Source organism: Muntiacus reevesi, chromosome 2 (genome assembly GCF_963930625.1).
Source record: "Muntiacus reevesi chromosome 2, mMunRee1.1, whole genome shotgun sequence".
In the NCBI taxonomy this organism is placed as follows: Eukaryota; Metazoa; Chordata; class Mammalia; order Artiodactyla; family Cervidae; genus Muntiacus; species Muntiacus reevesi.
Window position 1 is genome coordinate 29,838,038 of NC_089250.1, and position 27,506 is coordinate 29,865,543.

At 38.7% G+C, this 27,506-nt stretch overlaps 1 pseudogene; it reads left to right on the forward strand.

Annotated features, from left to right (window-relative positions):
* Positions 1-1,473: 1,473 nt before the first annotated feature.
* Positions 1,474-27,506, forward strand: part of LOC136157124 (histone-lysine N-methyltransferase SETMAR-like) — a 91,382-nt pseudogene continuing 65,349 nt past the window's right edge.

Genomic DNA, 27,506 nt, shown 5'->3' on the forward strand with positions numbered 1-27,506 from the left:
TCTGTTAGGCCCATATCATTTCTGTCCTTTATTGTGCCCATCTTTACATGAAATGTTCCCTTGGTATCTCTAATTTTCTTGAAGAGATCTTTAGTCTTTCCTATTCTATTATTTTACTCTATTTCTTTGCACTGATCACTGAGGAAGGCTTTCTTACCTCTCCTTGCTGCTCTTTGGAATTCTGCATTCAAATGGATATATCTTTCCTTTTCTCCTTTGCCTTTCACTTCTCTTTTCTCAGCTATTTGTAAGGCCTCCTCAGACAACCTTTTTTTTTTTTTTTTTTTGCATTTCTTTTTCTTGGGAATGGTCTTGATCACTGCCTCTTGTACAATGTCATAAACCTCCATCCATAGTTCTTCAGGCACTGTGTATCAGATCTAATATCTTGAATCTATTTGACACTTCCACTGCATAATTTTAAGGGAACTGATTTAGGTCATACCTCAATAGTCTAGTGGTTTTTCCTACTTTCTTCAATTTAAGTCTAAATTTGGCAATAAGGAGTTCATGAGAGCAACAGTCAGCTCCTGGTCTTATTTACGCTAACTGTATAGATTTTCTCCATCTTTGGCTGCAAAGTATATAATCAATCTGATTTTGGTGTTGGCCATCTGATGATGTTCATGCGTAGAGTCGTCTCCTGTGTTTTCGAAAGACAGTGCTTTCTATGATCAGTGGATTCTCTTGGCAAACTCTGTTAGCCTTTGCCTTGCTTCATTTTGTACATCAAGGCCATATTTGCCTGTTATTCCAAGTATCTCTTGACTTCCTACTTTTGTATTCCAGTTCCCTATAATGAAAAGGACATCCTTTTGGGGTGTTAGTTCTAGAAGGTCTTGTAGGTCTTCATAGAACCATTCAACTTCAACTTCTTTGGCATTAGTGGTTGGGGCATAGATTTGGATTAAGGTGATATTAAATGGTTTGCCTTGGAAACAAACAGAGATCATTCTGTTATTTTTGAGATTGCACCCAAGTATGCATTTCAGACTCTTTAGTTGACTATGAAGGCTACTCCATTTCTTCTAAGGGATTCTTGCTCACAGTAGTAGATATAATGGTCATCTGAATTAAATTCACCCACTCCAGTCCATATTAGTTCACTGATTCCTAAAATGTCAGTGTTTACTCTTGCCATCTCCTGTTTGACCTCTTCTTTTGATTCATGGACCTAACATTCCAGGTTCCTATGCAATATTGCTTTTTACAGTATCGGACTTTACTTCCATCACAAGTCATATATACAACTGGATGCTGTTTTCACTTTGGCTCCATCTCTTCATTTTTTCTGGAGTTATTTCTCCACTCTTCTTCATTAACATATTGAGCACCTACCGACTTAGGGAGTTAATATTTCAGTGTCATATCTTTTTACCTTTTCATACTGTTCATGAAAGTACTTATGTACTTTCATACTGTTTCACACAGCCTCACCCATCAACAGAAAACTGGATTAAAGGTTTACTGAGCATGACCCTGCCCTTCAGAACAAGACCCAGTTTCCCTCACAGTCAGCTCTCACATCAGAAAGCTTTCATAAGTCTCTTATCTTTGTCCATCATCGTGCAGACAGAAAACTACAGGTTGCACTGGAGTGGTGAGCAGCCAAGAGGAGATATCCCACGTCCAAGGTCAGGAGCGGCGGCCGAGAGGAGATACCCCACACCCCATGTCAGGAGCAAAGGCCATGAGGAGATACCCCACGTCCAAGGTAAGAGAAATCCCAGTAAGACAGTAGGTGCTGAGAGAGGGCATCAGAGGGCAGACAAACTGAAACCACAATCACAGAAAACTAGCCAATCTGATCAAACGGACCACAGCCATGTCTAACTCAATGAAACTGAGCCATGCTATGTAGGGCCACCCAAGATGGATGGGTCATGGTGGAGAGTTCTGACAAAATGTGGTCCACTGGAGAAGGGAATGGCAAACCACTTTAGTATTCTTGCCTTGAGAACCCCATGAACAGTGTGAAAAGGCAAAAAGATAGGACACTGAAAGATGAACTCCCCAGGTTGGTAGGTGTCCAATATGTTACTGGAGATCAGTAGAGAAGTAACTCCAGAAAGAATGAGGGGACGGAACCAAAGCAAAACAACACCCAGTTGTGAATGTGCCTGGTGATAGAAGCAAGGTCCGATGCTGCAAAGAGCAATATTGCATAGGAACCTGGAATGTTAGGTCCATGAATCAAGGCAAATTGGAAGTGGTCAAACAGGAAATGGCAAGAGTGAACGTTGACATTCTAGGAATCAGTGAACTAAAATTGGACTGGAATGGGGGAAGTTAACTCAGATGACCATTATATCTACTACTGTGGGCAGGAATCCCTTAGAAGAAATGGAGTAGCCATCATAGTCAACAAAGGAGTCCAAAATGCAGTACTTGGATGCAATCTCAAAAGCGACAGAATGATCTCTGTTCATTTCCAAGGCAAACCATTCAATATCACGGTATTGATATCCATGATATCAATATCATTCAATATCACCATTCAATAATATCAAGTCTATGCCTGACCAGTAATGTTGAAAAAGCTGAAGTTGAACAGTTCTATGAAGACCTACAAGACCTTTTAGAACTAACACCCAAAAAAGATGTCCTTTTCATTATAGGGGATTGGAATGCAAAAGTAGGAAGTCAAGAAACACCTAGAGTAACAGGCAAACTTGGCCTTGGAGTACAGAATGAAGCAGGACAAAGACTAACAGAATTTTGCTGAGAGAATGCACTGGTCATAGCAAACACCCTCTCCCAACAACACAAGAGAAGACTCTACACATGGACATCACCATATGGCTAACACCGATATTAGATTGATTATATACTTTGCAGCTGAAGATGGAGAAGCTCTATACAGTCAGCAAAAACAAGACCGGGAGTTGACTTTGGCTCAGATCATGAACTCCTTATTGCCAAATTCAGACTTAAATTGAAGAAAGTAGGGAAAATTCAGACTTAAATTGAAGAAAGTAGGGAAAAACCATTAGATCATTCAAGTATGACCTAAATCAAGTATGACCTAAATCATTCAGACTTAAATTGAAGAAAGTAGGGAAAAACCATTAGACCATTCAAGTATGACCTAAATCAAACCCCTTAGGATTATACAGTGAAAGTGACAAATAGATTCAAGGGATTAGATCTGATAGACAGAGTGCCTGAAGAACTATGGGTGGAGATTTGTGACATGGTACAGGAGGTAGTGATCACAAGCATCCCCAAGAAAAAGAAATGCAAAAAAAGCAAAATGGCTGTCTGAGGAGGTCTTATAAATAGTTGAGAAAAGAAGAGCAGTGAAAAGAAAAGGAAAGATATACCCATTTGAATGCAGAGTTCAAAAGAACAGCAAGGAGAGGTAAGAAAGTGATCAGTGCAAAGAAATAGAGGAAAATAATAGAATGGGAAAGACTAGAGATCTCTTCAAGAAAATTAGAGATACCAAGGGAACATTTCATGCAAAGATGTGCTCAATAAAGGACAGAAATTGTAAGGAAATGGCAACCCACTCCAGTATTCTTGCCTGGAGAATCCCAGGGACGGGGGAACCTGGTGGACTGCCGTCTACGGGGTCACACAGAGTCGGACACGACTGAAGCGACTTAGCAGCAGCAGCAGCAGCAACAGAAGCAGAAGATTTTAAGAACAGATGGCAAGAATACACAGAAGAACTGTACAAAAAAGATCTTCATGACCCAGATAACCACAATGGTGTGATCACTCACCTAGAGACAGACATCCTAGAATGAGAAGTCAAGTGGGCCTTAGGAAGCATCACTACAAATAAAGCTAGTGGAGGTGATGGAATTCCAGTTGAGCTATTTCAAATCCTGAAAGATGATGTTGTGAAAGTGCTGCACTCAATATGCCAGCAAATTTGGAAAGATCAGCAGTGACCACAGGACTGGAAAAGGTCAGATTTCATTCAAATCCCTAAAAAAGGCAATCCCAAAGAATGCTCAGGCTACTTCACAATTGCACTCATCTCACACGATGGCAAAGTAATGCTCAAAATTCTCCAAGCCAGGCTTCACCAATACATGAACTGTGAACTTCCAGATGTTCAAGCTGGATTTAGAAAAGGCAGAGGAACCAGAGATCAAATTGCCAACATCTGCTGGATCATTGAAAAAGCAAGAGAATTCCAGAGAAACATCTATTTCTGCTTTATTGACTATGCCAAAGCCATTGACCCTGTGGATCACAATAAACTGGAAAATTCTTAAAGAGATGGGCATAACAGACCACCTGACCTGACTCTTGAGAAATCTGTATGCAGGTCAGAAGCAACAGTTAGAACTGGACATGGAGCAACAGACTGGTTCCAAATAGGAAAAGGAGTACGTCAAGGCAGTATATTGTCACCCTGCTTATTTAACTTAAATGCAGAGTACATCATAAGAAACGCTGGGCTGGATGAAGCACAAGCTGGAATCAAGATTGCTGGGAGAAATATCAACAACCTCAGATATGCAGAGAGCACCACCCTTATGGCAGAAAGTGAAGAAGACCTAAGGAGTCTCTTGATGAAATTGAAACTATGATCCATGACTAAACAACAAATAAAGGAGAGATATATTATGTTCATGGTTAGAAAAAGGTAATGCTGTAAATGTAAATGCTGTAATGAAAATGTAAATGCTCTCCAAATCAATGCATAATAGATATGTCTCTAATCAAATGTGTTTCTAATCAAAGTCTAGTTAAAATAGTTTCTTTTTTTGTGTGGAATTTGACAAGCAGATTCTAAAATGTATTTACAAAAGTAAGTACATATTTGAAGAATTAGGGACAAATTTGCCATACTAGCTAACAAGACTTATTTATATTATAATATTACAGTAATCATGAAACAATAATAATGTATAATAATTAGCCTGAGGTAGGGAGTGACAAATACACCAATGGAACTCAAGAGTCTGGAAACAAGGCCATGTAGTTATAAAAATCTAACAGATCTGGCATTGTAGCTCGGCATGGAAAGGTGAACAATTCAATAAATTGTATTCCAATGATTTCTTAACCACATGGGGTAAAAAAGTGGTTGCTGCTTAGTCCATCAGTCATATCCGACTCTTTGCCACCCCATGGACTACAGCACACCAGGCTTCCTGTCCTTTGCTATCTCTCAGAGTTCGCTGCTTATGTCCATTGAATCAGTGATGCCATGCAACCATCTCATCCTCTGTTGCACCCTTCTCCTCTTGTCCTCAATCTTTCCCAGCATCAGGGTCTTTTCCAGTGAGTTGGCTCTTTGCATTAGGTATACACAGAAATTAATCCCAGATGGTTCAAAGATTTAAGTGTTAAACCCAAGATATTAAATTTTTACTGCATTTAAGGTAAAAATTTCTGATTTGCAACAACAAATTGCCATTTGTTGTTGCCATTTGCAACAACATGGATGGACCTAGAGACTGCCGTACTAAGTGAAGTAAGTCAGACAGAGAAAGACAAATATTGAATGATATTGCTTATATGTGGAATCTACAAAATGGTACAGATGAACCTATTTTCAAAACAGAAACAGAATCACAGATGTACAAAACAATCTTATACTTACCAGCAGGGAAGGGGAAGAGGCATAATTGGGGAGATTGGGATTGATATAGACACACTGCTAAATATAAACTAGAAAATAATAAGAAGCTACTGTATATCACAGGGAACTCTACTTAATACTCTGTAATAACTTATATGGGAAAGGAATCTGAAAAAGTGTGGACATATGTAAATGTATAACTGATTCACTTTGCTATATAGCAGAAAGTAATACAACATTGTAAATCAACTATATTCCAATGAAAATTTTTTAAAAAGTCAAAATCTTAAAAGAAATAAAATTTTCTGATTATCAAAAGACATGATACAGAAAATGAAAGCAAAAACTTAGGGGAGGATATCTGCATGCCATGTAAATAATAAGCAACTTGGCTCCAAAAATATAAAGAATTTATAGAAATTAACTAGATAAAGACAATCAACACAGTAGAAACTGGCCTTTCTTTGTAAGAGGAAACAAAATAGCTACCTTATATATGAAAAATTACTTATATGCATTAGATTAGTAAATTGCACATTAAAACTACAAGATGCCTTTTCACATCAAATGGGTTGATGATAACTTGAAATGAGAATTGCAAGAACTGGTGAAGTTATGTAACCAATAACTCTTTAACATTGTTGACTGGTGTATAGGTTTGGTTTAACCACTTGAAAAAACAACTTGGAAACAAAGGTAAGGATACCAAGGGGGTAACGGGTGGTTGTGGGGTGAATTGGGAGACTGGGATTGATGCACATACACTGCTGATACTATGTATAGATAGATAACTAATGAGAACTTACTGTATAGCACAGAGAACTCTTCTCAGTGCTCTGTGGTGACCTAAATGGGAAAGAAATCCAAAAAAGAGGAGGTATAGGAGATCAACCAGTCCATTCTAGGGGAGATCAGTCCTGGGTGTTCATTGGAAGGACTGATGCTGAAGCTGAAACTCCAATACTTTGGCCACCTGATGTGAACAGTTGACTCATTGGAGAAGACCCTGATGCTGGGAGGGATTGGGGGCAGGAGAAGACGGGGACGACAGAGGATGAGATGGCTGGATGGCATCACTGACTCGATGGGCATGAGTTTGAGTAAACTGCAGGAGTTGGTGATGGACAGGGAGGCCTGGCATGCTGTGATTCATGGGGTTGCAAAGAGTCGGACACGACTAAGTGACTGAACTGAACAGATGTATACATATAGCTGAGTCACTTTTCTATACAGGAGAAACTAACACAACTTTGTAAAGCAACTATATTCCAATAAAAATTAATTAAGAAAAATTTTGGTATGATATTACCTAGTGAAGCTATAACCTAGAAATTCTGTTTCTGGGTATGCCTTGTAAGAAATACTTGAGCAAATGCTTCCAGAGATATAGAAAAGAGTGCTCATGTTAAACCATCAAGTTAGGAACTGTGAAAGCATCTGAAATTTCATCTTGCTTACCAGCTAATAAGCTCATCAGTTTCATGGATACTGGCAGAAAGACATGAAGTGCCAGGGTTAGAGATAAAAGATAGTGTACTACTCGCAGTAAAAGCAAGTCAGAGCAATCCCACAGTCCCAGCTTCCTGCAGGATGATGTGGTGAAGACTAGGTGCTGCTTGTATAAGCAATGAAAATGCATTTTGCTCAATAACTCTGAGATTAAGAGACTCTGATCTTATATAAGGGCTGCTGACAAGACTGCCTGAGCTCCTTTTCAGTGATATTATCTTATTAGCCTGAAATGTAAGCAATTCTCTCAGGAAGAGGAGAAAGCCCTATGTATCTTTTATACTTTGGAATGTCTTCATGGAAGTGGGTGTACTTATTATCTGGGGGGCATAAATCAATTCATTCCAGAGCAATCACTAACCCCATTTATCTAAGACTGTCTGCTTATACAGATATTCCTAAAATGACATTACTGGAGCAAATGGGCTATTAATGCCTAGATACTGAGCAACAGGGGAGATTCATGGAGAAATGTACTCTCACAGTTTGTAACAGTAAAACAAAGCAAAACAAAAATACAATGCTTAATGACAGAAATTTGGGCGACTATATTGTGGAATATCCAAATACAGAAATGCTACAGATGAGTTAAAAATGAAATAAACTATGACTTTCATCAAGATAGCATGAATTCTATGTTAAACAGAGAAAAATAGAAATATATAAATCTATTTGACTTCAAAAAGAAGTGAAACTAGTAAAAGAATTTGATTAGAGTTGTACACAAAAGAAACAAAATCACAAAGGAAAGCAAGAGAACTATTAACATAAAATAGTGTTTAACTCTGAGGGAAAAGAAAGAGAATCTGATTAAGGATGAACATATAGGATTTTCCAAAGGTACTGGTAGCATTGTACTTCTTGAGCTGGGTGGTGGGTATTTTTTTAAATTAATACTCATTAAACTGTGCATGAAAGTTATACACAATATTTTGCAATGTAATACATTTCACCATTAGACTGAAAAATAGTTCAAAGTCTAGATTACAGATTGGATAGAGGGAAAGAAGGGGAAAAGACTTCTATATAAAAGAATCTCTGATCAATATTTACTATACACTAGCATTGTCCAATTGAATAGACTTTCTGGTCAGGCAGGGCTTGAAACCATCTGCAGCACTGAGCAAGGCAATGAATTAGTTCCTTTGCTTGGGTGAGGTGGCAGAACCAACTGCAAGGGTGGCAATGCTCTTTGGTGTCTTGATCACTGGGAATCTGATTGCAATGGAGAAGGGGCAAGGGAGTTGAAACAACCAGCCTTCAGATCTTGGCAGAGTGCATTCCAACCTGTAATGCTTAAATGGTAGTCCCAACCAGCATCTCTGTTCCCTTGCAAATGGTGATACAGCCTGATTTGGAAATTCCATGGGGCACAGGTATGCCTGATTCAGGGGCTCAAATGAAGAGCCATACTGGCCCTGGAGCCTGGTCTTCACCCACCCGTACCCCCATTCATGCATTTGAGCTGAGCCACAGCCCTGTACGTCACTGAGTATGTAGATTCCAGTCTCACCCAACCAGGGACCCTGGCCTGAGTATCTGGGAAGCTGCATAGCCCAGAAATGTGATTCCTGACTGGAAATCTTGAGTGGAAGACTAGGTAAATACTATCTGCCTATCAGCAGAGCAAAGCAGGTACTCCCATCTGGCCAAAGAACTTGAGGTATAAGTCATTTCCTCCAGGAGAAGAAAAAAAGAAAAATACAGAAAGTATGTTTAAAGCAACAATGGCTGAAAAATTTCTAAACTTGGGGAGGGAAATGGATATCCAGATTCATGAAGCCCAAAGAACCTGAATAAGGCTACTATTGAGACACATTATAATTTAATTGTCAGAAGTCAAAGACAAAGCAAGGGGTTTGAAAGCAGCAAGGAAAAGAAACAAGATACATGCACGTTAACACCCCCATAAGATTGAGGCAGATTTCTCAACAGAAAATTTTCAGGCTAAGAGAATGAGATGACATACTCAAAATAATGAAAGAAAAAAACCTATCAACCAAGAATTCTATACCCAGCGAAGCTGTCCCTCAGAAATGAAAGAGAAATAAAGGCATCTCTGAACAAATGAAAGTTAAGGGATTTGATCATCACAAGACCCTTCCTTATAAAAAACGCTAAAGAGAGTTCCCTGATTGAAAGTAAAGGGACACTAATTAACCTCATGAAAACATAAGAAGAAAGCATAAAACTCACTAGTAATGGTAAATATATAGTGAAAGTTAGATTCTGCAACATGTAATGGTAGTGCATAATACACTTAAAGCTCTAGTTTAAAAGCTAAATAACAAATATAGTAACAGTAACTACAATAATGTGTTACTGAATAAATATTATAAAAATCTGTAAACTGTAACATCAATAAGCTAAGCCCTCCAGGTGGAGGAAAAGTATTGGAATGGTATAAAAATTAAGTTGCTCATTTAAAATTGTTTTTATAATAATAGGGAATTTTGTACGCTTCATGGTGAGGTGAACACAAGAAAAAAAACCCTTTAAAGTACACAAAAGGACATGATAAAGAAGTCAGAGCATATTAATAACAAAACACAAATTAGACCCACTGACAAATGGAATCAAATTAAGAGCCTAGAAATAAATCCACATGTATAAGGTCAACTTATATGACAAAGGAGCCAAGAGCATTCAGTGGAGAAAACAGACTCTTTTCAACAAATGGTGCTGGGGAAATTGACCTTCATATGTGAAATAATGAAACTAGATCCCTTACTTTTATCACCCACAAAAATTTACTCAAAGTTCATTAAAGACTTAAATATAAGATCAAACTCATAAGACTCCTAGAAGAAAACATAGGGAAAACGCTCCTTGACATGGGTCTTGGCAAAGATTTTTTTTAGATATGTCACCTAAAGTGCCAACAATAAAAAATTTTATAAATGGGACTACATCACACTTAAAGCCTTCTGAACAAAATGAAAAGACCACCTATACAAGGGAACAAATGTGGGCAAATCCTAGACTGAGTAAGTGGTCAATAACCAAAACATATTAAAAAAACTCAAACAAATCAGTAGCAAAGAAAGGTCAAAAAAAAAAAAAAAAAAAAAAAAGGACAAAGAACTTGAATAGACCAAAAAAAAAAAAAAAAAAAAAAAAAAAAAATAGACCAAAGAACATACACAAATGACCAACAAGTACATTGAAATATGCTCAGTATCACTATCATTAAGAAAATGCAAATCAAGATGACAATGAGATATCACCTCTGTTAGAATGGCCACCACAAAAAAGACAAGAGATAACAAATGCTGGTATGGATATGGAGAAAAGAGAACACTTGTGCCGTGTTGGTGGGACTGTAAATTAGTAAGCTAGTTCTGGAAAATAGGATGGAGTGTCTTCAAAAAAATTGAAAAGAGAAATGTCATGTGATCCAGCAATTCCACTTTGGGTATTTATCAAAGGACATGAAAACACTATCTTGAAGAGGTAACTGTACCCTTTTACTCACTGCAGCATTATTAACAGTAGCCAAGACATGTAAACATCCTAAAGGGTCCAACAATGGATGAATGGATAAAGAAGTTGTGGTAAAAATATACAATGAAATACTATTGAGCCATACAAAGAAGGAAGTCCTGCCATTTATGAGAACATAGAGGGACCTTGAGGGCATTATCCTAAAGAAATAAATCAGACAAAGACAAATACTATAAGATCTCACATGTCAAATCTAAAAGCAAAACTCATGGAAAAAAGAGACTAGATTTGTGGTTGCCAGTGACAGAAGGTTGGGGGTAGAGTAACTGGATGAGAGCCTTCCTTAAAACAACAACAACAAACAAACAAACAGCAAACAAACTCTTGATTATCTGAGCCCTTGTGTCTTGGGACCATTTTTAACTCCTCCATTTCAGTTTGCCTTGTGGATAGTCCAGGCTTGGTACATTCTGGGCTTCCCAATCAAGATCCATGCAACAAAAAAATGCACGGAGAAGAGAGGCAAATATGAGTGAAGTCAAATTGTGGTGGTTTGTTTAGCTTTTCCCAAACCACTCTTAAGTCCCTAACAGTTCCTGTGGTATATACACTCCATGCTTAAGCCAGTATTGATACATCATTGTTGGAAGGTTTCTCCTTCAAGATAGTGACGGGTATATTCCCATCAAAACATTTTTCAAGTAGTGGGTGCTCGCCTGGCAGGAAAAAAAAAAGAAGAGTACAAAGGAAGGACATTTGATCCTTGACAGCCAGGCCAGACAGTTCAGAACCCCAGCTGTGCTCTCAGCTGGTAGTCTTATTCTCTTGGCCTGTGGCATCTTCTGTATCTTGTAAGAAAGGAGAGACCCAGCAAGGACACCTCATTGTCCAATTACACCTAATAGAGCAGGAACCATGATCTAAACCTTAAGTCATTTTTGGACATGAGGAAATGTTAATGCGTTTCTATAAATTTAAAAGAAAAATTGCAATGTCTCTTCTGCAGATCTCGCTTGCCTGTTTGTTTTGACTAAAACATTAAATAATCCTAGCTGAAAGTATCTTCTTTAGAAATGGCAAGATGGGCCCTCCATGGTTCTGTAGGCTTCTGACTAATATCAAGGTCTTGTTAAGCGTATCTTCTATGTGATAGATTTATCTATCAGATTCTTTTTTTGCAGTACAATTTCTGAAAAATATGTCATATTTATTTTTTCCTAAATGACTTCAGGAAATCATGATAGAGTTTTTCTAGCTTAGACTCTAGGCTTTTGGAAAAAACAGTCTGTATTACATCTTTTTTTTTTTTAATTATTTTTATTAGTTGGAGGCTAATTACTTCACACCATTGCAGTGGGTTTTGTCATTCATTGTCATGAATCAGCCATGGATTTACATGTATTCCCCATCCCGATCCCCCCTCCCACCTCCCTCTCCACCCGATTCCTCTGGGTCTTCCTAGTGCACCAGGCCCGAGCACTTGTCTCATGCATCCAACCTGGACTGGCGATCTGTTTCACTATAGATAATATACATGCTGTTCTCTCGAACATCCCACCCTCGCCTTCTCCCACAGAGTCCAAAAGTCTGTTCTGTACATCTGTGTCTCGTTTTCTGTTTTGCATATAGGGTTATCGTTACCATCTATCTAAATTCCATATATATGTGTTAGTACGCTGTAATGTTCTTTATCTTTCTGGCTTACTTCACTCTGTATAATGGGCTCCAGTTTCATCCATCTCATTAGAACTGATTCAAATGAATTCTTTTTAATGGCTGAGTAATAGTCCATGGTGTATATGTACCACAGCTTCCTTATCCATTCATCTGCTGATGGGCATCTAGGTTGCTTCCATGTCCTGGCTATTATAAACAGTGCTGCGATGAACACTGGGGTGCACGTGTCTCTTTCAGATCTGGATTCCTCAGTGTGTATGCCCAAGAGTGGTATTGCTGGGTCATATGGCAGTTCTATTTCCAGTTTTTTAAGAAATCTCCACACTGTTTTCCATAGTGGCTGTACTAGTTTGCATTCCCACCAACAGTGTAAGAGGGTTCCCTTTTCTCCACACCCTCTCCAGCATTTATTGCTTGTAGACTTCTGGATAGCAGCCATCCTGACTGGTGTGTAATGGTACCTCATTGTGGTTCTGATTTGCATTTCTCTGATAATGAGTGATGTTGAGCATCTTTTCATGTGTTTGTTGGACATCTGTATGTCTTCTTTGGAGAAATGTCTGTTTAGTTCTTTGGCCCATTTTTGATTGGATCATTTATTTTTCTGTAATTGAGCTACAGGAGTTGCTTGTATATTTTTTAGATTAATCCTTTGTCTGTTGCTTTGTTTGCTATTATTTTCTCCCAATCTGAGGGCTGTCTTTTCACCTTGCTTATAGTTTCCTTTGTTGTGCAAAAGCTTTTAAGTTTCATTAGGTCCCATTTGCTTATTTTTGCTTTTATTTCCAACATTCTGGGAGGTGGGTCATAGAGGATCCTGCTGTGATTCATGTTGGAGAGTGTATTGCCTATGTTCTCCTCTAGGAGTTTTATAGTTTCTGGTCTTACCTTTAGATCTTTAATCCATTTTGAGTTTATTTTTGTGTATGGTGTTAGAAAGTGTTCTAGTTACATTCTTTTACAAGTGATTGACCAGTTTTCCCAGCACCACTTGTTGAAGAGGTTGTCTTTTTTCCATTGTATATCCTTGCCTCCTTTGTCAAAGATAAGGTGTCCATAGGTTCGTAGATTTATCTCTGGGCTTTCTATTCTGTTCCATTGGTCTATATTTCTGTCTTTGTGCCAGTACCATACTGTCTTGATGACTGTGGCTTTGTAGTAGAGTCTGAAGTATTAGTCAGGCATGTTGATTTCTCCAGGTCCATTCTTCTTTCTCAAGATTACTTTGGCTATTCGAGGTTTTTTTTTGTGTGTGTGTTTCCATACAAATTGGGAAATTATTTTTTCTAGTTCTGTGAAAAATACCGTTGGTAGCTTGATAGGGATTGCATTGCATCTATAGATTGCTTTGGGTAAAATAGCCATTTTGACAATATTGATTCTTCCAATCCATGAACACTGTATGTTTCTCCATCTGTTTGTGTCCTCTTTGATTTCTTTCATCAGTGTTTTATAGTTTTCTATGTATAGGTCTTTTTGCTGTTCCTTCTCTGGTCCATCCAGGGTTTCTTCTACCTCTTTTGCATCCAATCTCATTTTTGAGTTCCTTCCATTCTTGTACGAAAATCCTCATGTCTTTGCTCTCGAGGAACAAAAGAAAATCCTTTCCTAGGAGCTTCTACTTCATTTAAAATCATCTAGTTTATCTTTTTCCTTTGGTTTCCTAAATTCTTTACAGAAAACAATGTGATACCAACTACCTTCCTATATCTTCTCAAACCCTTTGTAATTGGGCTTCTTCCCCAGTGGTCTGTTAAAATCATTCTCTCAAAAATCCTGAGTTCAATTTTGTTGAGCTGTTAAGTTGTTAAATGCTTTGGGTTTTTATAATTTTCTCACCATCACTGACTTTTCTTCTATTTATGTCCCTTTTTAAAAAAATTCTACCCATTCACATCCTCTTTCTAAAATCCTTCACTTGCTGAAGCAGAATGTTGTCATGCTATTCTCTTCTCAGCATCAGTAGTAGACTCTCAAAGTGGTTTATAGAATCTATTATTGAGGCAGGAGATAGTTGGGCCCCAGGGCTAAGCAGTTTCTCCCTCATAGGCACAAACTCCACAATAGCAGAAACTCCAAAAACGCAGGATGATGGAGGAGGCTGGGCCCTGCCCAGAAGATAAAAAACCACATATTCTTCATTCTCGAAGTCAAAACCACCTTCTGACTACATGCGCAGAAAGACTCCTTGGAGGTCAAAAGAGAGCAGGTGTCACCTCATAGTAAGTGATGTCAACCACTCATTGTCCTCTTCACTAGAATCCATCTTGGCTCAGAGAGAGGTGCACCCTCGTGGTGATTTGAATCACTTTTATGGGACATTTCTTCCAGGTTTCCTTTGATCAATCATCTCAATTTGGCTGGCTCTGAGCCTGCATTTGGTTTATCTCAGCAAACTCCCATGTGTGCACACCTGCTCCCTTTTAGCCGCCACAGAGAGTGCAACTCTCTCTGAGCCTGCCCATGTGTCTATTCACACATACTCTCTTTCTTCTAAGAAACACTTGACTTGTTTCACTACTTTTTATCTCTCAGTGGAAACTGATTTCTGTACAGCAGACGGGCCCAGAGCCTTATTACGTCCCCTGGTGGTATAGTGGTTAGGATTCAGGTCTTTCTCTACTGCTGCTCAACCTCAATCTCTGACCAGCAACTGAAATCATCCTTACAGCCACTGCAGGTTGAGGCCAGAGGAGATCATTATCAACTTGTCCCTGCTTATTACACTGCCAGTCCTAGTTCTTTCCACTTGGTGCCATATACTCTGTGCTTCAGCCAGGCTGAATTACTTGTAGTTCCTTCAATATACCAGGCTTACTCTATCCCATCATTGAACTTTCCTTATCCTGTTTCCCTTTCTGGAACATTCCTTCATGTTTATTAGTCTTACTTATATTTACTTATACTGTGTTGTTGTTAGATGTTTATTCCTGTCCTATCCAAGTCTGTAAGCTCCTAAAATCCAAAATGGTAAGTCTTTTTACTGTTGCATCTTCACCACTGAATGCAATGCCTCTCACTTAGTAGTTGTTCAGTGACTATTTGTTGACTGGCTGCACACATTATGGTAAAATCAACGCAGCATTCAATCTTGCTGCCAGGACTCTCAATGCTCTTTCTCTCTTTTTCCCCTATTGGTCTTAATCTTGTTTAAAATCCTTGAATCTCTCAGTCTGTCATAATAGCCTCTTGTCTTATTGAAACCAGGCAGGACCCTGAGGGGCTCCTGGGCACAGGAACCTTTCTGTCCAGCCTCCAAGAACTTCCCTGAGTTCCAAAGGGCAGGTTCATACTGGTGTTAATCAGTAAAAGGAGGAAATGTAGGAACAGGGGAGGAGCAGCCAAGAATGGAGCAGCCTTGGGGCAGGGTCCTGATTCTGCCTCAAGGGATACACGTAACAGTGTCTTTTGAGAACTTTACAGAACTAAAACCTAAAATCCCCAACAAATGGAGGATATCAGCATTCTTCATTACAGAGAAGACCACGTGAAGACAGGTTAAAGGAACCACTTAACTTTATCATGTCCAACTCTTAGTGACCCCATGGACTGTAGCCCACCAGGTTCCTCTGTCCATGGGATTCTCCAGGCAAGAATACTGGAGTGAGTTGCCATTCCCTTCACCAGGGGATCTTACCAACCCAGGGACCAAATCCGGCTCTCCTGCATTGCAGGTGGATTCTTTACTGTTTGAGCTATATAACTACCCCATATTACTAATGAGATAACTCCTTTCTAAAGAGCTGAAATGACTTTTTCCAACATGACCCAGAAAATGAAGAAACTACCATCTGAGCCACCAGGGAAGCCCCTGCCCTTGAACCATTGTTATAAAACTCCTTACTAAATCCTCCCAGGTTAGGACACAGTTTCTCCAGGGCAGGGGCCCGCTGTGTCCTCCTTTGCCTGGCAAAGCAATAAAGTTTTTTAAATTTTTTCCTTTGTTGTTCAGTCATTCAATCTTGCCCCAACTCTTTGGGACCCCAAGAACTGCAGCACACAAAACTTTGTCTCCAAGATTCAGTTCAGCAACAAGCACAGAGACTGAGTTTTTGGCATTAGTACCTCTGTTTCAGAGTCTTTCTAGTTCATTGTCTCATACACAGCTGTAGAATGATGTTCATAAGGTACAACTCTGACCATGTTACTTCTTTGCTAAGTGATTTTCCTTGTTTTAAAAAAAATGTACTGTTTATAAATTTTTTAAATTATGAAAGTATGAGGCTAAGTAATTTGCAGTGACTCCTCTCTGCTTGTATTATAAAGGTCATACCTAAGGAATTTCTATAGGAAGTTTCTGGTTTTTTTTTTTTTTAAATGCTTTCCTGTTTTTGTTCCTCTCACCAGCCTTGCTCTAACTAACCTCCACTCTAGTACATAGATTACCTGATCCATGGTTTTCTGTGTATGTTGTTCTCCCTTAGTTATTAGAGTGACTTTCTAATGAAATTTTAGCTATGCTCAGCTCACTTGCCACTTCTCCATAAATATTTCTCTTACCCTCCCTGGGGCACAATACAGCTTCCTTCTTCTGTGTTCCAAAGTACTTTGTTTATACCTCCTTTGAATGAGTGAGTGAAGTTGCTCACTCGTGTCTGAGTCTTTGCAACCCCATGGACTGTAACCTACCAGGCTCCTCTGTCCATGGGATTTTCCAGGCAAGAGTACTGAAGTGGGTTACCATTTCCTTCTCCAGGGGATCTTCCCAACCCACGGATCAAACCAGGGTCTCCCTCATTGCTGGCAGACGCTTTACCATCTGAGCCACCAGGGAAACCTGTTAACAAGTGCCTACCTCCTTTAGGCGCTTGTTGTACCCCACCCTTAGTTAATGATCTTTGTATTTGCAAATTAGTGATAAGATGAGAATGGATCATATTCATTTACCCAATTTTTTATCCCTCAGAGTGCCCTGACCATATATGCTCAATATATGTTTGTTGGATCAAATATGCTAAAGATATTGTTAGAGGAAACACAGACAGAAACCACCCACCCGGCCAGGCACCATAGCAATCATCTGCATGAGTTATTTCACAACATAAATCCTGGTAAGGAACATGGAACTAATAAGCTATCAACAACTAGAAGAATTTGGGAAAGGTCTAAAGCAGACGCCAGGGACAACTCAGAAACTAATTCTATTGACATAAAAATTGAGGCTGCAAGCCACGCGGGAGAGTGGTTCTCCTGGGTTTCCCTTACCCTCCTGCTCTCCAATGGGTGCCCCTCCCTACTGAAGTCTCTTGTTTTGTTGGCACGTGTCTCCTCAGACAATTCATTTCTGTGTGTTAGACAAGAGCCCACCCTCGGGCCCTAGAAGGTGTCCCCCGTCCCATAACAATATTACAATGTAATGCTAGGTTTTAAATCACAGTAAACTACATATTTCACTTCTTTTTATTATATAAAAAACTATGGATGGCAACCACATACAAAAACCTAGTGGTATTATTTCATTAATGCTTTTCTTTTTTGAGTATAGGACCTTCCCTAACTTTTATGAAAGGAAAATTGGCTCAGTTATGCAGGGCATGCCATTCATCCATCCCTTAAAATACCATAAGAGATAATATGAATATTAAACATGTTTCTTATATTTTAAAATTAAAAGATATGGTAGCTAAAGCATTTACAAAAGAAAAAAACCATGAAGTTCATCCCATATTTTAGAAACTGTCCTCACTTATGCCTTCCAATTCTTCTTATGCTGTCAGGTTGTCAAAGGAAAGAACTTTTGCTTTTGTTATATTCTGCCATAGTGACCATTTCCTTTAGACTCTGCACACAATAAAATACTGGTTGTGTAGATTAACAAGCACTTGTGCTGTAACGTCACAACCAAGGGTTCATGATTTTCTTTCCATTTCTTCATTTTATGGGTCATCTTGGAAAAGTAATTTCAGCTCTTTAAAAGGGAGTTTTCTCACTAGTAATATGGGATAGGTATGACCTAACCTAGGCTTTCCTGGTGGCTCAGAAGATAAAGAACCCACCTGTAATGCAGGAAACCTGGGTTTGATCCTGATTTGGGAAGATCTCCTGGAGAAGGGAATGGCAACCCACTCCAGTATTCTTGCCTGGAGAATTCCATGGATAGAGGAGTCTGGTGGGTCACAAAGAGTCAGACAGGTTAGAGCAACTAAGACTTTCACTTTTTCACTTTCACCTCCTTAACCTGAATGAGGACAGGAAGCTTGCTTACGTGACACATGAAGCTCTCTTACTCTATTTTATTTTTCACTTCCTCTGAATCTTTCATTTAGTCATGATTATTCTAAGGTCTCTTAGTGAATTCCTTCCACATTATCAATGCATCATGATCATACATATTTTAGAGAAGGCTGAGAGAAGTCAAGTGGGCCTTAGGAAGCATCACTATGAACAAAGCTAGTGGAGGTGATGGAAGTCCAGTTGAGCTATTTCAAATCCTAAAAGATGATGCTGTAGAAGTGCTGCACTCAATATGCCAGCAAATTTGGAAAACTCAGCAGTGGCCACAGGTCTAGAAAAGGTTGGTTTTCATTCCTATCCCAAAGAAAGGCAACATCAAATAATGTTCAAGCTACCTCACAATTGTACTCATCTCACACTCTTAAGTGAAGTCATTCAGTCATGTCTGACTCTTTGAGACCCCATGGACTGTAGTTTATCAGGCTCCTCCAACCATGGGATTTTCCAGGCAAGACTACTGCAGTGGGTTGCCATTTCCTTCTCCAGGGGACCTTCCTGACCCAGGGATCGAACCCACGTCTCCCGCATTGTAGGCAGACGCTTTTACCGTCTGAGCCACCAGGGAAGTTCCACACTCTAGTAAAGTAATGCTCAAAATTCTCCAAGCCAGGCTTCAACAGTACATGAACCATGAACTTCCAGATGCTCAAGCTGGATTTAGAAAAGGCAGAGTAACCAGAGATCAAATTGCCAACATCTGCTGGTCATCAAAAAAGTAAGAGAGTTCCAGAAAAATATCTACTTCTGCTTTATTGACTATGCCAATGCATTTGATTGTGTGAACCACAACTCTGGAAAATTCTTAAAGATATGGGAATACCAGACCACCTGACCTGCCTCTTGAGAAATCTGTATGCAAGTCAGAAAGCAACAGCTAGGACTGAACATGGAACAACAGACTGGTTCCAAATAGGGAAAGAAGTACATCAAGGCTGTATGTTGTTACCCTGTTTATTTAACTTACATCCAGAGTACATCATGAGAAGCACTGGGCTGGATGAAGCACAAGCTAGAATCAAGATTGCTGGGAGAAATATCAATAACCTCAGATATGTATATAACACCACTCTTATGGCAGAAAGCAGAGAACTAAAGAGCCTCTTGATGAAATTGAAAGAGGAGAGTGAAAAAGTTGGCTTAAAGCTCAATATTCAGAAAAATAAGATCATGGCATCTGATCCCATCATTTCATGGCAAATAGATGGGAAAACAGTGGAAACAGTGACAGACTTTATTTTGGGGGGGGCTCCAAAATCACTACAGATGGTGACTACAGCCATGAAATTAAAAGATTCTTGCTCCTTGGAAGGAAAGTTATGACCAACTTAGATAGCATATTAAAAAGCAGAGACATTCCTTTGCCAACAAAGGTCTGTCTAGTCAAAGCCATGGTTTTTCCAGTAGTCATATATGGATGTGAGAGTTGAACTATGAAGACAGCTGAGTGCCAAAGAATTGATGCTTTTGAACTGTGGTGTTGGAGAAGACTCTTGAGAGTCCCTTGGACTGCAAGGAGATCCAACCAGTCCATCCTAAAGAAAATCAGTCCTGAATATTCACTGGAAGGACTGATGTTGAAGCTCAAACTCCAATACTTTGGCCACCTGATGCGAAGAACTGACTCATTTGAAAAGACCCTGACGCTGGGAAAGACTGAAGGCAGAGGGGGATGACAGAGAATGAGATGGTTGGATGGCATCACCGACTCAATGGACATGAGTTTAAGCAAACTCCAGGAATTGGTGATGGACAGGGAGGCCTGGCGTGCTGCAGTCCATGGGGTCACAAAGAGTCAGACATGACTGAGCGACTGATCTGAACTGATAGTGTGCTCAATACTGCATAGGACATATTGGTAGACTTCATTCTCTGTGCAGTAGAAGCACTCTCTAGATGTTCTTCTTTTGTCACTAAGTTGTGTCCGACTCTTGTGATCCCATGAACTCTAGCCCTCTAAGCTCCCTCTGTCCATGGGATATCCCAGGCGAAATTACTGGAGTGGGTTGCCATTTCCTTTTCCAGAGGACACTTCTGACCCAGAGATTGAATCCATGTCTCCTGCATTGCAAACGGATTCTTTACCACTGAGCCACTTGTGTACGCATGCATGCTAAGTCGATTCAGGCTCCTCTGCCCATGGAATTCTCCAGGCGAAAATACTAGAGTGGGTTGCCTTTTCCTGCTCCAGAGGATCTTCCCGACCCAGGGATGGAACCCACTTCTCTTGTGTCTCCTGCATTGGCAGGTGGGTTCATAAGATAGAGAAATCAGAGGACTCTGCAGGAGAGTCGCAGACCAAGCAGAGATGTCTATGCCCTTGCCATGGTCAAACATCTCAAGATGGTCAAACATCATGAGAGATTACCCTCTCAAATAAAGAAAACTGCTTTTATGAACAGTCCCTAAGGATGGACACAGGCCAATCTGGCATCTGCCACAGAGCATGCACATCCGGGAGAACTGCTTCAGGTCAATAGTCAGGAAGTATTTCTTCTGCTAGAATGAACCTCATATGGGAGTCTCTTCTGAAATATGAGTACAAAGACACATTGAATGTCATCTGTAAGTGATGAAAATTATCTTTGCTTATTAGCGGGGTTAATGGGCACCTTTCAGCAGGTCTTGTTTTAAACTGAGTTTTCTCAGGCATGAATGAAGAGGCTTTTGAAATTTCAACAGGCAAAAAAAGAAGTTGACGTACTCTTCCTATGATAACCTTGTTGACTGGATAGAAACATCATAAGCAAACTATGCTTTAGTGATCTCAGGATCTTTTCACAGAGATCAATAGGAAACCACAGATGGGCTTCAGCAATCAAACCAACATTTCATCAGTGGCTTCCCGTGCTAACCCCAAATAGTTCATAGACAGCCACATATTTTCTTTCCTTTCCTTTCCTCTTGAGAGGCACTAAGTTATAGGATGAGATGATGGGTATTAACATCAAATTACAGATGAAATGAGGACGTCAAGGTGGCTCAGTGGTAAAGAATCCGCCTGCCAATGCAGGAGATGCAAGAGACGCAGGTTCAATCCCTGGGTCAGGAACATCCCCCGGAGGAAGAAATGGCAACCCACTCTATTATTCTCACCTTGGAAATCCCATGGACAGAGGAGCCTGGTGGGATAGAGTCAAGGGGATCACAAGGGGTTGAACACAACAGAGCAACTAGGCAAAATAGCATACACACACACACACACACACACACACACACACAGAGTTTTCTCAACACTTTTTATTGAAAAGACTATTCTATTTCCATTGAGTTTTCAAAGATGATATTGGCTATATATGTGAGTTTCCTTCTGGGCTACTTATTCTCCTCCATCATGGTATGTTGTCAGGAAGCATTTAACAAGAGGCTTCCCGTGTGCTGTTTTGGATCTGTCAGGAACCCTCTGGTCCTTACTAATTCCTGAATATTCAGGAATTAAGAGGAGAGGCACACCTCTCCCGGGGCTGAGGAATCCAGGCATTTCTCATTACACTGATAAGTACCCTTTTCCTTCTTATGAACCATACGGGTAACAGGTGATTGTTTGCAACTCTCTCTTTGATAGGGATCGCGTTATGTTTTGTAAATCTGGAATTTTAATCTTTATCTTTGCTGAGAATAACTACCTTATATATGCTCACATCTTGTTGATTAAAACACCTTTGCTCCATCAGAGCTTGGGTCCCCGTGACTTTCTTTCTTTCTATTCTTTCTGTCTTTCTATCTTTCTATTTCTGGCTAATTCCTTGGAGCCGGAGGCCCGCTGAGCTCACTTTCTTGCCCAGGCTTCTAAGACCCTCTCGAGAAGGCGCACTGTGCCTTCACCCACTCGAGAGGGCGCCTGGTGCCTACGTGCAGCAGCGCAAGCTCTAAGAATAGAGCTCTATTGGCTTTCCGCGTAAACCAGGGGATATCAGCCTCTTTCTCTATCTTACTTTCTTATCATCGACTCCGGACCACCAGGTTCTGGTCCATTAAAGGACCAACAGTATGTGTCAGTTTTTATTGCCGTAACCAAACTGTTTTTTTTTTTTTTTTTTTTCCTATTTATCTGTATTATCAGGAATAACAGGCTCTCTGTTAAATTCCAATCTTTCATTTTTATTTTACTTATTTAGGGCTGCATTGCATGACATGGGATTAGTTCCCCAACCAGAGGTCGAACCTGTGCTTACTGCATTGGAAGCATAGAGTCTTAACCATTGGACCACCAAGGAAGTCCTAGCACCACACTGTTTTAATTCCTGTGGCTGTGTGGTGAGGTGAGGAAGTGTGATGCCTCCATCTTTGTTGTTCTTTCTTAACACTGCTTTGACTATCTGGAGTATTTTGTGGTTCCATTTGAATTCTACAATTTTTTTTTCTATTTCTACAAAAACGGCCATTTGGTTTGATATACTGAATCTGTGGACTGTGTTCTAGAAAGCGTAGCTACTTTAACAGTATCAGATATTCCAATCCATGACTGGGGTGTTTCTATGTAGTTGTGTTTAATTCCTTTCATCAGTACTTTGCAGACTTCAGTGCATAAGTCTAGGAATGACATTCAAGTTCCCTAACTAAATCCAATGCTTCTTTTTCATGAATTGCTACTTCCTGAAGCAGGGCCTACCTTCTTGTATAAAGTTAATTTGGCCACTTTTAAGTAAATACATTTTATGAACTGAGTACTTCCTACACAACTACCAGCTATGCTAGTTTTCTAACATGGCCAGTAGATAGCCTTTATCACATATTCTGGTCAAAGTTTTAACATGAATTTTACACACAAGTCATACAAATACATATTGCTTTGATGAGCACCTGCCTGGACCCTTACACTAGAAACTAAGTTTTTTGAGAAACTGCTTCTGAATTATCCTGTGCTTAAGCAGTCATAATATTAAAGGATGCTCACTAAACATGAGCTGATTAAGCTTTTTGCTTTGTATTCTTTATTAGGGTTAATTCGTCTTAAAAGAAATCTTTTTAAAAGTAAACCATTAGTAAGTCATTATGGCCTTATTAATACTCTTAAGACATAGGAAAAGGTATAGAGACATTGGTTTATATAATTATTAAGATCCTGTGTATGAGTCTGATGATAGAGCAGAAGGCTTTTTCTTTTGAAAGCAAAAACCCCCAAAACCTAATAACCTCAGACAATCATGTTGACCAAATACAATAAGGCTTAGGGCAAAATATTAAGAATACAAAGTGGTAGCTAGAATGATGAGCCTATTAAGTACTGGAGTTATATCATGATGTATGGTCTTTCATTCAAACTTCAGAGAATCCGTTAAGAAGGAAAATATAAACGTAGGATTCCAGAAGGCATGAACAATCTTGAACTGTTAAGTTCCTCTGAAAAATGATCTCAGCACAACTGGGCTGAAGAGTGAAAGCAAGTTGATTTATGTCAAAATAAATTACTGAGTGCCATTTCTGAAGACCCAGAGGGCTCTGTAGGTTGCATATTAGTGGGTTTCTATCTAATTTTAGGGACCAGGACATTTCTGTTCACTTCACCATTTTTCTCGCTTTACCAAAGGAGATCAAAATAAGTGCCATTTACTGAGAACTAACTGATAGCTTCCCCAGGTTGCAATGTTTTAATTAGAGAGATAAAAAGAAAAGGCCACATTCTGCTGTTTAGTGAAGGGAGTCTTTTATGAAAATCTTATAAAAGCTGGAGACAGATTTTTATTTGATAATGAGAAACAAAATGTGTAAAAAAGAAATTGGAAAAATGACTTTAAGTAATGGATGGATTTTCTTCTTTTGTAAATAACTTTAGAGGAAATTAGCACATTTTGAAACTAGGTTTGCTTTTACTATGTAAGAAAAGCATAAAAGCCTTTTGGATATGCCAAGATTGATAAATTGGATACAAAAGCTGGCCCTTTAATAGTCTGAAACATTTACTTCTATTGCTTTTCTTTTCTAGTCTCTTCATCATACCTGCATAGAAATATTTAAATCCATGTGGTTTACAATGAGCAATGCATTATTTTGAAATCTGAATTTCTCAAAGGCATGATTTCTTACTATATTTTAGTTGCATGATTTGAATTATGGCAATAAAAATGACTGGAACTATAAAGAAACATTGTCCTAAGCCAGGTTTTGTGCAAGTAATATTTTTTCTAGAAATGCAACTTACAGAAATTTTATAAAAATAATAAATTTTCATTTATAAGAAATTTTAACTCAGTTTTAAATGCACCTAAATTTTTTTAACCATAGAAATGAATATCTATTTTTTTAAAAAGAAAATAATTATCTTGTGACATCTACGAAGAAAGGTCAGACAATTTTACATTTTCTCACTCGGTAAAAAAAAAAGCAAATTAAAAAGAACAGTCGACCTTTTCCTTTTCTACCCTCTCTTGCAAATATAGAACAGTGTGTCAATCTTATTTCAATAAGTAGCGTAAAAAGCAAAGCAAGTAAACAAAAAATGAACTGTGCTGTTCAGCTGGTCTCCTTAGACTGTTGCCCTAGACTAGGCTCTGAATGTTTTGGAACAAGAAGCCAGGCCTGCTTTGCTTCTCTATCTAATTCTACACAGAACTAGGACAATGGTAACATGTCATCATTGAGGGCATGCAGTGCAAGATTTATCTTCCTGTGTTCAAACAAATCATTAGATTTATCTTTTTTGGTATCATAGGTCTTCATCGAGTCAAATAAACCATATTTTGTTTACTACACTGGAAAGATATAAATGCTAAATACTGTTTAACTTCATTTTATGAGAGTGAATATTATATTCTTCTTTCCAGTGACCTTTTACTGCCTCGTGAATAAAGAAATTATTTGCTAGTCAGAAATAGCAGCAAGAGAGTGATGGGATTTATGAGCAGCCCAGCTCTCCTAAAACTGAGAGATAAACATGATAGTTTCAGAATAAAAATAAAGAATTTTTCTGTACCCCATTCTCCAAACTTTTGCCAACTTTATATCATCCAGTAAATAATGCACAGGGTTTAAAGGGTAGACAACTCATCAATCTTTTGCAACAGGAAAATGAAGTAAAAACCGGTGATAGATATGATACTTTGCCAAACTCTTGAGCATTTACTCCTTTAAAAAATATCAAAAAAAAAGCAATACAAAAACCAAAAAGGTAAAGAAGTTACTTTCACAAGAGGAAAAGAAAAAGTCTGATAACACCAAAAGCAAAGAAGACAGCCTAGTAGTCAAAATTAGGGGGTTTGGAACTTGATAGTCAAACACTTCGTAGTGGGATAATATTGAACAGGTCACTTGTTTCCTGAACCTCAGCTTCCCCTAGTATAAGGTGGAAATCATATCAGTTCCTACCTTATAGTGATGGTAAGATAATTAAATGACATGAGAGATGTAGACCATCTTACACTGTGCCTAGTACATTTTAAACACTTGATAAATATTAGCTACTATTCATTTTATTTAATAGATGGAGTTTCTTACCAGGTATGCTTACATTATGGTCACATATGTTAAAATTGTGGTCACCCAGCAAATATTTGCAAAACACAGTCTATCAATTCATTGTCCAATTTCTCTTGAAGTGTTTTGGACAATTTCTTCTGAGATTTCCTGGCCTTGACATTGTGTCAGAATCTAGTAGCCTCAGAGAAACTTAAAAACCAAGTATTCAGGGATTCTACTTAAAATAGAGAAAGCTGGAAAGAATTTTGCTACCATTCTTAGACACTAAGAAAAAGATGGCTAGTCTACAAAATCCTAACCTTTCTTGAATGCATTATAGAGCTAAGGTCATAGGGAAAGCCTCAGGCTAATGGTAGAATAGAAACATTAATTTAAAAAAAAAATACTCCAAGGATCTAGAGACTGTCATACTGAGTGAAGTTAAGCCAGACAGAGAAAGACAAATATCATATGGTATCGCTTATGTGTGGAATCTAAAAACATGGTACAAATGAACCTATTTACAAAATAGAATTAGAGTCACAGATGTAGAAAACAAATTTATGGTTACCAAGAGGGAAAGGGGAGGAAGGATCAATTGGGAGATTGGGATTGACATGTACACACTGCTGCATATAAAAGAGATAACTAATAAGGACCTGCTACATAACACAGGGAACTCTACTCAATGCTCTGTAATGGCCTTTATTGAAAAAGAATCTAAAGAAGAGTGGATATATCTACTTTGCTGTACACCTGAGACTAACACAATACGTAAATCAACTAGACTCTAATAAAAAGCAATTATAAATAAATAAGACATGGAATAAAGTAATAGAAAGCCAAACAACATCAACAACAAACCACCCTCCAGAAATACAGCCATTACTTAAGTACCAAGTGCCATTGGAGAAATTTGACCCTAAAGTGCTCTAAAGGTGATCACAGCTGAAGCAACCCAAATCCACGTCAAATCATCATTACACTGGTTCAACTCTCATGCTAAATAACACACTAAATGAAAATATGTGCCATTTCCAGGCACAAATACCATTTGCCTAATACACTATTGTGCAATACAAAGTGTCTAGCATGCAAACAAGAATTATGAGAAACATAAAGTGGCAAGAAAAAAATAACACATTGTCAAGGAAATCAAAAGAACCAGACTCCAGTATGATCCAGATATTTGCACTGTCACATGGGGCATTTAAAATAACTATGATTAATGTATTATATTACTTTTGGTAGGAAAAAAAGGATAAATATGTGAATAGCTGGGGAGTTACAGACAAAGAAAAGTATAAGAAAAATTAAATAAGATCACAGAAATAAAATAAACAGTGAAAGACATGAAAAATCTTTTGATAGGCTCATCAGAAGGAAAGAAAGGTGAGGAAAGTGTGAACTGAAGACAAGTCAGAATAAATTACCCAAAGCACAAAAAACCCAAAAAGAGTAAAAAATGAACGAGAACATCTGATGGCAGTAGGATAATATCAAACAGTTAAAAAATATGTTTAACTTCAATCCAAGAAAGAAAAGATAGAGAATGGGGCAGTAAAAATGTTTGAAGAAATAATGGCTGAGAATTTTCCAGAATTAATCAGACACCAAAACACAACTCCAGAAAGCTTTAGTGGAAACCAAGCAGAGCAAATACTCAAAAAACACACCCAAAAAATCAAACTGCTGAAAATCAAAG